This window comes from Achroia grisella, unplaced genomic scaffold, assembly GCF_030625045.1.
Source record: "Achroia grisella isolate CSIRO2021 unplaced genomic scaffold, CSIRO_AGI_Agris_v1 utg1245, whole genome shotgun sequence".
NCBI lineage: Eukaryota > Metazoa > Arthropoda > Insecta > Lepidoptera > Pyralidae > Achroia > Achroia grisella.
In genome coordinates this window covers 1567183-1581501 of record NW_026712606.1, presented here as the reverse complement: position 1 = coordinate 1581501, position 14319 = coordinate 1567183, and the positions used below count along the sequence as shown (strand labels likewise).

At 30.6% G+C, this 14319-nt stretch overlaps 1 protein-coding gene across 3 annotated transcripts in view; it reads left to right on the top strand.

Annotated features, from left to right (window-relative positions):
* Window positions 1–14319, top strand: part of LOC131854783 (LIM domain only protein 3-like) — a 71147-nt gene that overhangs the window by 17454 nt on the left and 39374 nt on the right. Inside the window, exons 2-3 of one of the 3 annotated variants that reach the window (XM_059205940.1) lie at window positions 8305–8393; window positions 12271–12322. The exons of 1 other annotated variant lie outside the window; for it this stretch is intronic. The gene's annotated coding sequence lies outside the window, so the exon portion shown is untranslated. The remainder of the gene's footprint in view (window positions 1–8304; window positions 8394–12270; window positions 12323–14319) is intronic. One more of the 3 variants, XM_059205939.1, reaches the window with a different exon arrangement.

The following is a 14319-nucleotide window of genomic DNA, read 5'->3' as shown; positions in this document are numbered from 1 at the left end:
ATTCTATTCTATTCTATTCTATGTACACTCATTTGTTGTTGTGATTAACTCATTATCTTCGTATTGTTATACTCACTACAGCCTCCCTGTGCCCAAACAAATGCTTCAATGTATACATACACATTGTTATCACTATGTGCTATAATTAATTAAACCACATGGATATTTTTTCTTAATAAATATGAACTTGATAAACTTAACTTAAACGTGTAAGTTTTTGATATAATAGAGTAAATATTATTTTTAATAATTAGTTGTTTTTGTTATGACATTGTTATCGGGAGCTCGTTAATTTTGTTTGACGCAGTGTCAGGATCGATCTTTCTTATTATCAACTTTTATGGATATTCTCTGAAGGAGACTTTTTATAACTGGAAAATTATCGCATACAATTACATAGATAAATTGCATAATGTTTGATGTTTACAATTGTTTGAAGAGATATATACTTATAGATTTGTATATTGATTAATATACGCATAGCCAAGAAAATAAAAACAGATGCTGCAGTACATAATTATGATAACAGTGATATTTATATACTTATACAGAATATCATCTAAATAAATATAATAGGGTGTATTCTATGATGTTCTAAGAAAAGAGTGAGATTTCTACTTTTTCTTTGCCAATAGTAAGATGTATAACAAATAGTTGAACATTATAATTATTTAATGTTTATGAGTTTTATATATATTATTATTATTAATGAGTTTTATATATTGATACAATGAGTCCAATTTCACGAGTTTTCAAAGAACCCTACTCACGATTATTTGAAAACGATGTGTCGTATTGGTCAACTTTCAAGTATTCATGGAAATCTTCATTTCGATTTTTTTAATAACACGATATGAAAAAAGTTTTTTCGACCACTTTAAAAGATTCGTCGTGCACAAAATAAAACAGTACAGTCAACCTTGAAATTTCCCTTTCTGTTATGGATTTGAACGTCTGCCTATAGGAAATTGTAAAAACGTTTCATTTTAATATTTGTAAGAAAAAGAATAATATATAGGTCGTTTTGTTGCACTCTAATAGAAAGTGTTTTTTATTACTATTTTTGTTTCACAAAAGAACCAATTACAATCTAAGAATGTATAAAAAAGAACGAAGAATGAATAAAAACCGTAGTTGTAATAATACACCGTGTATTATAACTATGCGAGTACGGGTAAAGTATTAAAATAGTTTTCAATCTAAACCTATCTATTTAATAATAATAAGGTAGTCGTTATTTTATATAAGTTTAATATGTGATCAAAAACGCGTAAGGTTCAAATCAGGGGGCGCTCGTTTATTACCCATTTCGATTTTTAGTGCTTACAAAGTACCGACAAAAGTTTGCACTGCACGCCTGTTCAACAGATTTTATGCAAATTTTGTTAAGTTCATTAAGTAGGGGTACAAACTGTTTCCTTGTTTTACAACTTTACTTTAAAAGTACGGACTGAAAGCCTTGTTTAAAAAGCTCAATATTAGATACTTAAAAATGACGGTAGCTAACTTAATGCTTGCTATCAAATCTTTAAATTATTAAAAAATATAAACGTTATCGTTTGATACACCGTATCAAACTGTAGGACAGTAGACATATATATTTTTATATACTGTGCTTCCTTCTGTATAAAAGATGGAACGTGTGAATCTAAAAATTATTGACACTAATCTTATGCAGTCATATATAATTTTAGGTGTTGGCTAGATTTGAACTCAATTAAACGTTTCATCTAAGTCTTTGCACATTGGTGTGTGTGCCCATTAGAATGATATGTAATACCATAAGTATCTGTCTTTTTTATACAACAGGTATAGATCTATTTTTATACTAAAAGTTTTGCTGCAATTATCGATTAAGTTAATGATCATTAACGTCACGTACACAGGTTCCATTATAACTCTTTTACGAATGATCTGGATATATCAACATGAGCTGCCTCAAAGGTCCTGTGATCCAGTCGACATGATCTCTACTGTTGCAATGGATGGGTACAATAACGAACATTTTCAGTATTCCTGTACCGAGTGAGTAGGTCTCAATTAAATGGTGTAGTGGCGGGTGTAGTGAAGACGTAAGTGCCAATTAGGCCGTTTTGTTTGCTCGCCTAGAGCACAGGACAGTTTAGCTTTTACAAATAAATTGCTGAGGCACTCCACTCCAATCGCTACCCGTTATTGGTATTAAGAGAGCATGCCGTGTGTAGTTATCGAGATATGCGTAAACGTAACTTGACGTTTTAACATTTGTTATATTTTGGTAGGTACATACAGGTGTAACACTTTTGATAAACGTGGAATCAATATATTTTTATACAAATATCGTGGTTTTTAAATTATTACACTATGTAGAATGGAAAGTTATAAGTAGAAAACTTCAATAAGGTTCTCGGAAATTGCTGTACTGTACATGGACTACTTAAGACTTACTAGACGGTGTAGTGGTTTATCATAAATACCTCGTTTTTGTGGTCCTCGATTCGATGTTTGTCACGTAATCGATTAAATTAGAAATAATAATATATAGGATTAATTTTAGATAAAAAAATGTGTCAGTGATAACCTAGGATTAATTATTTGAAAGGAAAGAATGATAAATAGTAATAAGTAAGTACAACAACAAGTACATACTTTCTTCATTATTTCGAATTAAACGAATACGACTCCTATTCAAATATGTCTTTGTTTTAATAATAATATCAATACTGCTACCGTTGGCAGTTCTGAATACGAATCGACTTACAATTCAGAGGAATTAATGTTGGCACAAAATCGATTGCATGCGATGCAAACATTGTTCAACAAACAGTCATTTAATAGTAACAGTGTCACATAACATGCACCTAGTTTCATTTGTAATATGATACATCGACTCGTAGTGTTTTTCGGTAAGATAGAATATTGTTTTAACAATGAGTTAAATTTACTAGAGTGAATTTTACTAATTTATTACATACCATTACAGTTATCGTAAATCAGGTAGTCCAGATGTAATGTCGACCCTATTATATTTTTTTTAATTCAAACACACGACCTTTAGCAATAAACTACTGGGACATGGTGGTTTCTTCCTTTACTATTTTAATACACAAATTTATGAACTTGTTTCTTATTAATACGACATTGAACCAATGCTAAAATGTCTAAAACATCAATATGTTTTAGACATTTTAGCATAATATCTAGCATTTCAATAATTTTATGTATTGTTACAGCCATATATGTATATATACTATATTATACATAATTTATTAATGAATGATTATTATTATTAATATTTGTATTAATATTTATCTCTCCTTCTTCTTCTCTTATCCTCTCTCTTACACACACACAACACACACACACACACACACACACACACACACACACACACACACACACACACAGACACACACATACACACACATTGCAAGTAAATAATGATAAGCTTGTGTTATTCAACATTGTGAAAACATTGTGAATTGTAATAGGGAACTGGTACCTAAAATACAAGTTTCTACTTAGTTTAGGTACCAGGGAACAATTGAAATTGTAAATATTGGATGCAAAATAAAATTATTATTATTATTATTATTATTAATGAAAATTATTTAAGTTAAGTCACGTGGTCACGTGACATCTGTTATAACCCTCGTGCATTGTTATTCCTGAGGATAAAGCTATTTTGTCTTTGTATCCTGTAATTTGATAGTTAAGTATGTTTTATTTTTATAAAGCAAGGTTTTCAATGACAGAAATAGGTAAGAAGAGTACTTTGTACAAAGTGTGTTTCAGAGAACATTATATAGTTATATTTTGTAGTAAAATAAGTATCCTAATGCATCGAGATATTAATATTAATATCATTCACAAAAGACGCATAATTATGAACTTCCACAGATATGTGTGTATGTACCTTTCAGAGAAAGGCTAGAACTGATTATTTACACACAAAATGTAAAACGGGATACAGTGAAGGAGAGAAGCAATATTTCAGGCAGTCGAATATTTGTCTCCCTTTTGACTATTCAGTAAACATGGTATCAATAGATAGTAATTATTTCTTGAATAGTTAGTAGTTAGATCTCTGACGACTATACAGAAACAAGAAACATGTTTAAAATACGTATAATAATAGGTTTGCATTAGAATTTTATTATTACAAATTACATTAATTTTGTAGTTTATTATTCGTTGTAATATTTCAGTATCTTAAGTTTGATAAATTGAAAAGCTGATATCAATGTGGTTTAACAAAGGTCATTTACCTATTAAAATAGTAGTGCTGATGATGCTATGAATAATAATCATTTTTCCAAATAAAAATGGACTTTGTTCATATAATATATATTGAATACGGTCTATGTATCTATGTATGTGTTCATCGTGAGTCATAAATAAAGAAATTAGTCATTGAAACGCAATTGTGCATTAAATATAGGCACATTTTTACGTATTACAATACAAGGACTGCATTTTACACATTTAATTGACACGTGATTAGCATTTGCATTATTTAGCATTCAAAATTTAATTTTGTAATTTGACTATCTATAGAGAGCATTTTCTAGATGTAATATTTCTACAATTTTAGAACTTACTTAAAGATGTACAATCAATCGTATTTTTTTTGCATTTTGAAGTAGGTACAATGTACTACAGCCTTTTTACGGCTTCGATGGTCTAGTGGTTAAGCGCACCGTTTTACTTCCGATGGTAGCGGGTTCTATTCATCGCATGGTGATAACTAACATGTATATTTGTTTATATCGGTGTGGGTGTTTTCTATGTATATTATGTATATAGTTTAAAAAAAAATCTAAGTATTTATATCAGTTGTCTAGTACACATAACACAAGATCTGCTTAGCCTGGGATTAGATGGCGCTATATTCATTGTCCAGGGTTATTTATATTTATTTATTTATTATTTACTATAAGTAGATTTGTGGTATAAAACTTGTCATGCGTTTTAAATTCGTGCGTATTAGAACTACTGTGTGCATTAGTTTCACAATTCTCATACTGTAGAGTCGGCGTCCAATTAGAACGTTAAGCTGAGCGTATCTTCTGGCTTGAGTCTATATAGGAAACGTCTAATTATTGACATGGAGTCCACGCTAATTAATATAGAATAATTTGAAGTGCATAATCGTGTTATTTTAATTGGACATGAGAATATTTAGTCTTCGTCGTGAGGAGTATTAATTAGTATATTACAAATGTATTCTAACTGATGTAGATAAATGATTTAATCTAGTTTTTCTGACATTTATATTCCTAATGTATATATTTTTGTGCACGTATATTGTTATTATGTGTTGTAATTAAAACTTAAGACGAAATACCGACTGCTTAGTAATACGTTATGTACATTTGTTGATACCTATTTATATAATAGTAATGTACAGCCTGAACTATTCTACGTGTATTAAGTGCAATATAACAAAATAATTAATATAAAGTTACATATTAGCAGTCAACAGAACGGTTTGTCTATCTCGATGGTCTAGCAGTTTAGCACACCGCCTGATTTCTAATGATTGCGGGTTCGATTCCTAGCACCGTACAAACATTTGTAATCTGAGTACGTTTTTAAGTATCGGTGGATTAAACATGATAATAATCAAACCAAGTAAGTAGTAAGTATTGACAAGTAAATAATAAATATTGCGATAAAATACACGGATACAGTTCATAAGAAGTGGTATACTTAGGTACCAGTAAAATAAGGTACTGAAGGCGCATCAAATTTCTTCTCACGATTTTATTAATTTTCTTACAATCGCCAGTGATCCGATCAATAGCTGCATTGTGGGAAAATAAGCAAAAAGAATCGTTTTTTAAACGTCTCCCGCTAGAGGTTTTAATCCACTTGAATGTAAATACAAAAAAAGAAGATATGTAGGTAATTTTTTCAAGTTACAGTTTCCATGGTCATAAAAGAACGATGGGTTGCATGAACAGCTTTTTGTATTTAACACTATTAACCTGTTTGCGGTTCTGAATCGTCACAATAAAATCGTTATCGTTGACAGTAAACGGTACTATCAGGCGGTACATGTAACATTCCCGCGAATGCGTTACAAAACCGTAAATACCACAAAGGGAACCGTTCTAAGAACCGCTTGGGTGCTTCGGCAAATCGAATTTCACAGTATTTACAGAATTGGTTTAGGCGAATGCATAATGGGCGGAAAAATGTCCGCCGTAAGTGTATTAAAGTTGGACCGTGTTCCTGCGTGCCGCGGCTGATGTATGGTCGCGGACGACAAATTGAAAACAGCGGCAAATGGCCCGATCGCGGGCTCGCGTCTCTCCACAATGGCCGCGTCGCTTCTGTTTCCCGAAATTTCCATTTCTTACAGAAAAATAAAATAAAGTAGAGGCTATTTTTATTATTACGTAATATTTTTTTTAATTATATTATAAATTTAACAGACACATAAAATATGTACTTAATTTACATTATGAAATTATTAAATATAATGATAAATACTTACTAGTAAAAAAAATATTTTTAGGAACAGGTAACAGTATCAGTAAATACGATTTAGATAAAGCAAGTGATAGAAATACTTATATTTTTTTGTAAATACTTACATGTATTATATACAAAGAAAAACACCCAAACAAGTCAGAGCCAATCATCCTGTTACTGTGTATTATTTTCATTAACGTACATCTAATGAACCATATTAAGAAAAGATAAATACTGTTTATTCAATTAAAACAATATAACCAATTAGTTTGAATAGTCATTGTTTTGATTTTATCGCTCACATAGAATAAGTTGTAACTGATACCGCAAAAGAAGTAGATATATTTATTTAACAGTTTATATTTATTTTTTCTCACGGTCTCATCTCCATATAATAAAACATAGCCATTCATAAAAATTAATTACGAATAAAATTGTATCAATAAAAAATATAATTAAAAATGTAAAATTTTAAATTGTTCCACATATATTCCCATAGTAACAAAACGAATCCGTGCAAATTTTTCTGCCAGAGAAAAAGGGGAATAATGTCATAAGGGGTGTTTGTCCCTCACAAATAGTTAGATTATATAAATAAGGCGGTCGGAATAGCCGCTCGATAGAGATCTGTGGTCCGTCGGTCGGCGCAGCCCGCTCAAATTGAGTTGGGTTCACGTTGACTTTTCCTAAAGACATTATCATACTACATAATACTTCCAGAACTTTTAGACAGACGAGATAATTTGAATGTATACAAGACGGTATCTATAATAAATAATATTGAATAACACGCTAACAGATATCAACTTACTAGAGTAAGTTGATATCTGTTGTCTGATCCAAGTTATTTTCCCATATGAATAAGAATTAACTGTTGTAGGTACAGTAAAATATAAATCACACTTCGGCAGGAATAATTAACAGTAGTTTAATAGTGTCATTTCTAATAAAACTTTGATGGTAGTTACCCTTAAAATTTGTCTCATATATCTTAACATAAGACTTAGAATTCTTATTTTATTAGGACAAACTTGTGTTATATATAAAACGCATCAATTTAATTAGAGTCCTTTAATAAAAATATGTTAGTAACAAAAATATGAAATAAATATTAATCATATTGCTGTAATGTAAGTAATAATTTGTGGTTTGGTCATTATGAACAGTGCCGGTAACGGGAGATTGGCAAGCCTTGGACGGGACGCCTCACCGCTCACGGCGGGTATAGTAATCGTGTAGTGTTACGATTCTATTGATCTATTACAAGCATATCAACTGACATAACAATATAATATGTATGTAAAATCTTAACTAAGATCTACAATATAAATCTAGTTTCAATTTAGAGCTACAATTAACTATTATTAAAACAGTTATAGTTAATACAAAAACTATAATAAACCTGTTTTAATGTAATCTGTAAATAATCCATAATGTAGATCCAAATAATACATATTATTAAGAGGCTAAATTATAAATCAAAATACTATGATATACGACGGTATGTTTTGTATGTATTGACGATGGTATGTATTCACGGTAAGTTCTTTTAAGAATTTGCCTCGAAAGGAAAAGATGAAAAGTTTCAACAGCCATAAGAGGTTTAGAATATTATATTGATGTTTTATGTCTAAAAGTATGATTTATATCATCATACTGGGATACTTACTTTACACATACATGAGCCTGGTTAAAATATCAGACTACATATTGTATTCCAGGAAGTTTCTATAATAATATTCAGTGGTAGAATACTAACAATAGATAGATAAATTTACTTCGTTAAATATTTTTCACATTTCTCTTTAAGAAATAGTAAATAAAGAGGATCGTCTGTTGTTACAGCTTTTCTACTTAACAAGAAACAGAATAAATTCTCACGCCAGACGTACATCGCGCAAAAGATTGGCTTGGACAGTTCCGGCCTTTAGTAAGTAGGTAATGTGCTATATTTTGGTATTAAATAGGAACCCGTAAATCGTGTAAGTAGCTAAATAATAATTGTATAACTATAAAATACTGTTAAATGAGTTAAACGTATCTATATTCTAAAGCATTATTTAATTTATGGAGCATTGCCACGAACAACAGACAGGATTGTTTAACTACTTTGTTATAATATCAACATACAAATATTATGGAACAAACGTAGTAACCATTTCACAAAAACCCAATTCAGAAAATAAGGAATGCAATCTTGTAGTAGAATCAGACAAATAGCGTAGTATCTGCAGTGACCAATTCAAATTGTAGGAACGAACGGGATCTGCGTACAGGCGGGGGATAGAATCCAATCAGCGAAACTAGTTCTACTGATGCCTATCACTAAAGTTTCACATTCAAAGATTTGTTTCTCAAGATTAAATCAAAGGCGAATTACAGTAGCGGCGAAAAAGAAATATGGGCAGTCCGGCCCCGCGCGAGGGCGGGGGTGTCCTGCTGAAATTGCTTTTCAATCCCTCGGACTTTGGACTTGTAAAGAAGTTATTACCTTCCAAGGAGATAGCGGCGGGTCCGGCGATACGGATATATGTCTTTTTCATATGTAATATTCCTTTTTCGCGTTTTATTAATGGAAAATGTTTCGTGGGGCAGTGTGTCCAGCTCTCGCCTCCGATATTAAAAAAAGCCGTGTCGCCTTAGTGCGGCTTCTTTTATGAGATTGACATAAAGTAGTTTATGTCTTTCTATTGGTGTAAGTAAGTTGTTTGTGGGAAGTAAGGAAGACAAATATTTAATAATTCAATATTATTACATCTATTTCCAAACGCATGGTATGCAGAAAGAACCGAGTGGTAATTTGAATTATTAATTGTGTGCAAGCCTATTGTACTTTATACCGATGTCAATGCAATGTGATAATTATATTTCTGTATAAAGTTCTCTTTGTGTTTTATCCTTACTGTACCTATACATACACCTGTGCTGCATTCACTGCTCGTTTGATAATGATGCCTGCTCTAATTAAGTCCACTACACCAATGTTTGGAATTAATTAGTGTATTGTTTAATTGGCATCTCTTGTTATCTGTTTGTTTGGATTATTTATTCATTAGTGGTGTTTGTGACAGCTCCTGCTGCGAGAGATGCCATTACGACCGATTGTTATACAATAATATAGAATCATATCAATTAATAAGTTTTTATTAACAAGACAACATGTGGTAATTATTTCAGTATTAAGTATTATATATGTGCAGATAAAAAAATATAAAATAATAAATATACACTTGAATAAATAAATTACACACAACAAATTTCTATAAAAATCCTTCAAACTTTTAACTTTAGTTACCAGATGTGGCTCAAGTTCGTATGTGCTCTATGCTATAAAAAAAAATATTAACCGATTAAAGGGACCATTTTTGGTACGCATTACGTACCAAAAATGGCCCATTTGTCCAACAGTGTTCGTTTTAGAGTAATTTACTTTTATTTAATACCGACTAACTTATAAATAAAATTAAAGAACATAATTAAAAGCAATATATGTAGTTTCATTCACTTGTTTGTTTCCATAATTATATTGATTTTAATGCGATGTTGAAGCCTTTTTATCGAGAGCATGTAAGATGCTATCGACTGCGTGCAATTATATGTACATATACTGAGAATAAATACAAATGATAACATCATTAAGGAACACAAATAGCTATTCAAGGAATACGCTTGTTATTGTATATTTTTAATACCTCTCAATACGTACAGGCACTAATTTATACACAACAATAAATATTTATTGTTTCGTTTTATTATGAAAGTATGGTACAGAAATTGAATTTTCCGAGTTACACTTTGTAAAAAGAGTCAGTTATCTTCAGTGTTGCTTATTTCAGGCGCCAAGCAGCTTGGTGTTATATGAATAGGCTTGAAATTACAGGATAATTATGAAAGAAGGTTGACATGGCAATTTCGCCTTCCGGATTGGTAACGATGCGTAATGTCTATTGTGCTGTTAGTGAATTTTTACGTAGGTGGGCATATTATTAATAATCCCCTTCCCCCCTGTTAGTATATATATATATCTATATATATATATATATATATATATATCAGAAATAAAAAAGTTAAAACAGATGGACCATCTCCGATGGCCGTAATTTATAAACAAAGTTTATCATGTACTACAAGTGCAAACTACACGAGTCAACCATGAGTTAATGATGTACTTAACAGTTAAAGAATTTATTAAGTATCATTATATTATATTATATCTTATTCTGTTCTATTTATTAGTAGTATAAGAATAATAAAGGAGAGTTTATAATGTCTACCTCGCAACTTCAAGCTAGTATTATTATCATCAGGGGTGATGCAGGTAAGTCCGTAACACAGATTCACAATGCGGGCTACAACAAGCCGTACATGGATTGATTACACCTGCCAGTCCTTATTAATAGAATATTGTGTGTGATTCAAATTGAATTAGCCGTCCATTGTCGAATACCCGCGCGTGTTTCGTATAGACTATTGATTCTGAATATTTAGTAGCCAATTTAGATCATGTTAGCATTGCGGTTCAATGATGAAGATATGGGAATTTTTGAATTGATAAATAACTGATTGTTTGATACTATCTACAACGAATTGATTTATTAATAATTATTTTATTGGTTTTTGGAATAATATACCTAATTTAATTCGAGTATACATACAACCTATTACAAAAACAAGAATATTGTCTATTATGTTTATTTATTTGTAATTATATTTTATTATGTGCCAATTTTGGAAATCCTTTTTTGATGGTAAGGGTTGGTTTTATTAGTAGAATAACTTGTTGCTACTCAGATTGTATAATGTTTACTAGCGTGTACAATGGCGATGGATTTTTGTAAAACTTTATTTAATTTGCAGATAAATATTATACCTTAAATATTTAAATTTATTAAAAGAAACATTTTTCTTAAAAATAACATTCGCCTAAACGATACTAGAGTAAAAAAATAGTAAGTTTTTTACATAGCTTCACATTTTGTGATTATATTTTGATTACTGAAACTGAATATATATTTTTCAAACATTAATATAGTCTAAATACAGCAACTTTAAAAAGAATATTATGCATGTAGACATTATCTTCAATCATATAATCCCACGGCTATCACGCCAATTTATGTTTAGTTAATTACCATGAAAAATATTTGTGAGAATTTCCATAGGTACGGGACCGGTTCGGCACGGCGAAATCCCAACCTTTATTTTATTTGTTATTGTCCCCCATAGTTTTTACGATCAATTGACCACGAATATGTTCCAATATTTGCTTAGACTGTTAAAAAGTACAACAGCTGAGAGCAGAGCACTGTTTGCCCAGCTGTGGTTCCGTTTGTCTGTTTATTTGCTGTTTGGTTTAATTACTTACTTTTCATTTATCTATGGACTAGATCAGCATTTTTTCGCTTTGTGGACTAGATTCAATGGATATCTATTTTTGTACGTTTTAAATTTTGTTGAGGTATGTGCTTTTTAAACAACGGTGTTGGATGTGCGCAGTTAATTGGAATATATAATTGGTGTTCGATTTCTACCAACGGTGTCAGTAGATAATTTATTATTTTTACATTTTTCTTTTCTGGAGTATATATTGCCAAGTTTTAAAAAATGTGTGGGATGTTTTCTCTGAGCTACTTAGCAATTAACAGGCGTAGATAAAAATAAAATAAACAAAGAAAAATGTACTAATTTTTATACGTTTTATAAAATGTTATTTGCATACTTTTATTACATACCATATATACATTATGAAGGATTTCGAACTGGTAAAGAAATTCTTAATATAGTCTAACTTACATATATTTTTTGTTGCAGGTAAATTATTTAGTATTTTCATCGGGTCCGTGTCGCTGATTCTATCATACAGGTAATCATTTAACCCAGATTAACTTTTGACGAAACCGTTATTGATTCAAATCGAAATCATATAAAATGTCTCCTGTATTTTCGATGGTATTTACACTATAACGATATCATCCAAAGCTTATTTCGGAAATATCCCTCTCTTCTCGTTAGTTCTCTTCCAACTTCTAAACTTCAAAGGCAAGGTCGACTCTACCTGGAACAACTTCCTTTTTAATGTCACTTGAACCAGGCTTCAGGTAATATATACACAATGCAAACTTAATTATATCGAGGGACATCCGTTCCTCTTTAAATTAAAATATTCTTGTAAAATGGTAAACAAAACCACGGAAATCTGGTCATCATAGTATGCCTGTGATATCGTGTTTTGCCATTCTGGAGTACTAAACTCATGTCCCGATACCCTAAAATAGTACCTACTTTTGTTTCAAAATGAGTATCATAACACTATTAGCATTACAAAATACGAATTTCTCTCATTATACGTACGGCACGGAGAGATGTAATACAATATGCTTGTTACACTAATTTACGTGGAAGATCATCTATGTAATCAATCCACTTACCTAGAACGCGGGGAGGCTTTGAAACTCGATGCGAGAGCTCGAGCTATGTGGCTCCCGAGCTTCGTTGGCCTCTTGGCTTCGTTAAGTAGCCGTTATTAACTAGTCAATATCTGCATACATAGTGTTTCTAAACAAATTTGATTTATCTAAATAATTAAGTTATATTTCAATGGTAACAAAAATTTTTAGTGTAATAAAATAACATTGTTTTCATTTTAGTCTTTATGTATGTATAATAGAAATACTACAATTCTCTATACATATATTTTATTTTATATACATATGCATATTGATTTTTAATGAAATATTTCATAAATATAGTATAATCATGAAAGATTACTCTTATAATTATAGTCTTACTCTTATAATTACATATATTATTTCCGACCTCCCCCGACCTATAATTGCGGCTGAAATAGATCGGACCGGTATTTACTAATTAAAATATTAGGAATTCAATTTAATTAAATTGTCGCTTCACCAAGCTAATTATATAAATTAAATTATTAACCTTTCTATTTTTGGATTAAACCACATAAATTTAACAATGTTCTATACGTAGGTTTATACGTAGTAGATATGCTATACCAAAATTTTAGAACATGTTTTTAATAACGAATCTGCAATTTACAGTTAATTGTTAAACACATGTAGGTATGGTGTATATATAGATGCATATTATATATATGCTCGCCATAGACTGCACTAAATAATGGTACTGAGTTATATGAAAGTATTGATTACTTGAAATATATGGTAGTATCCTAATATGTCGACCTTCCTGATATCTTTTAATATTTATAGTTGTAGTTTTTTGATACTTTCTATTCCATTACTCATTATATTACTATCATACAACTCGCTTTTAAGTATTCCTATATTTTCCCACCACTCATTGTAACATCTATACTTGATATTTCCACCTCATTTGATTATTTGAGGACGTCGCTCCTCTTACTTCGTTGTCATTTTATACAGCATTTGACTTTATAGAGAGCCCCTTTCTTCTCACTATTGGTTCATTGCATTACATTGCCGACCCATGTGCTGTTATTTAGTCATTTCTATGAAGGAGACAGTAAACAAGGTGACTGGTCCACTTTGTTATTACTTATTACTTTATACCACCAACATTAAAAATAGGCGCAAGAAGTAAACAAAAGGAATAAGAAACAATTAATAGAGTTTTCGTAATTTAAAATAACATGCTCATTGTATAATTCTGTAAAATTGAGGTTAACAAATTTACAGTATTTTATATTGTATTTTTAACGTACTCACGCAATTGAAAATATTATTTTTGAATTCCATATTGAACGATTTAAATATTATAATCTGATTTCTTATAGACCGATTACAATATATTTAGGTATTAGTAATGCATTGTTCAGAATATTATTAGTTTGTATGTTACATCGTTGTCTTATCGACT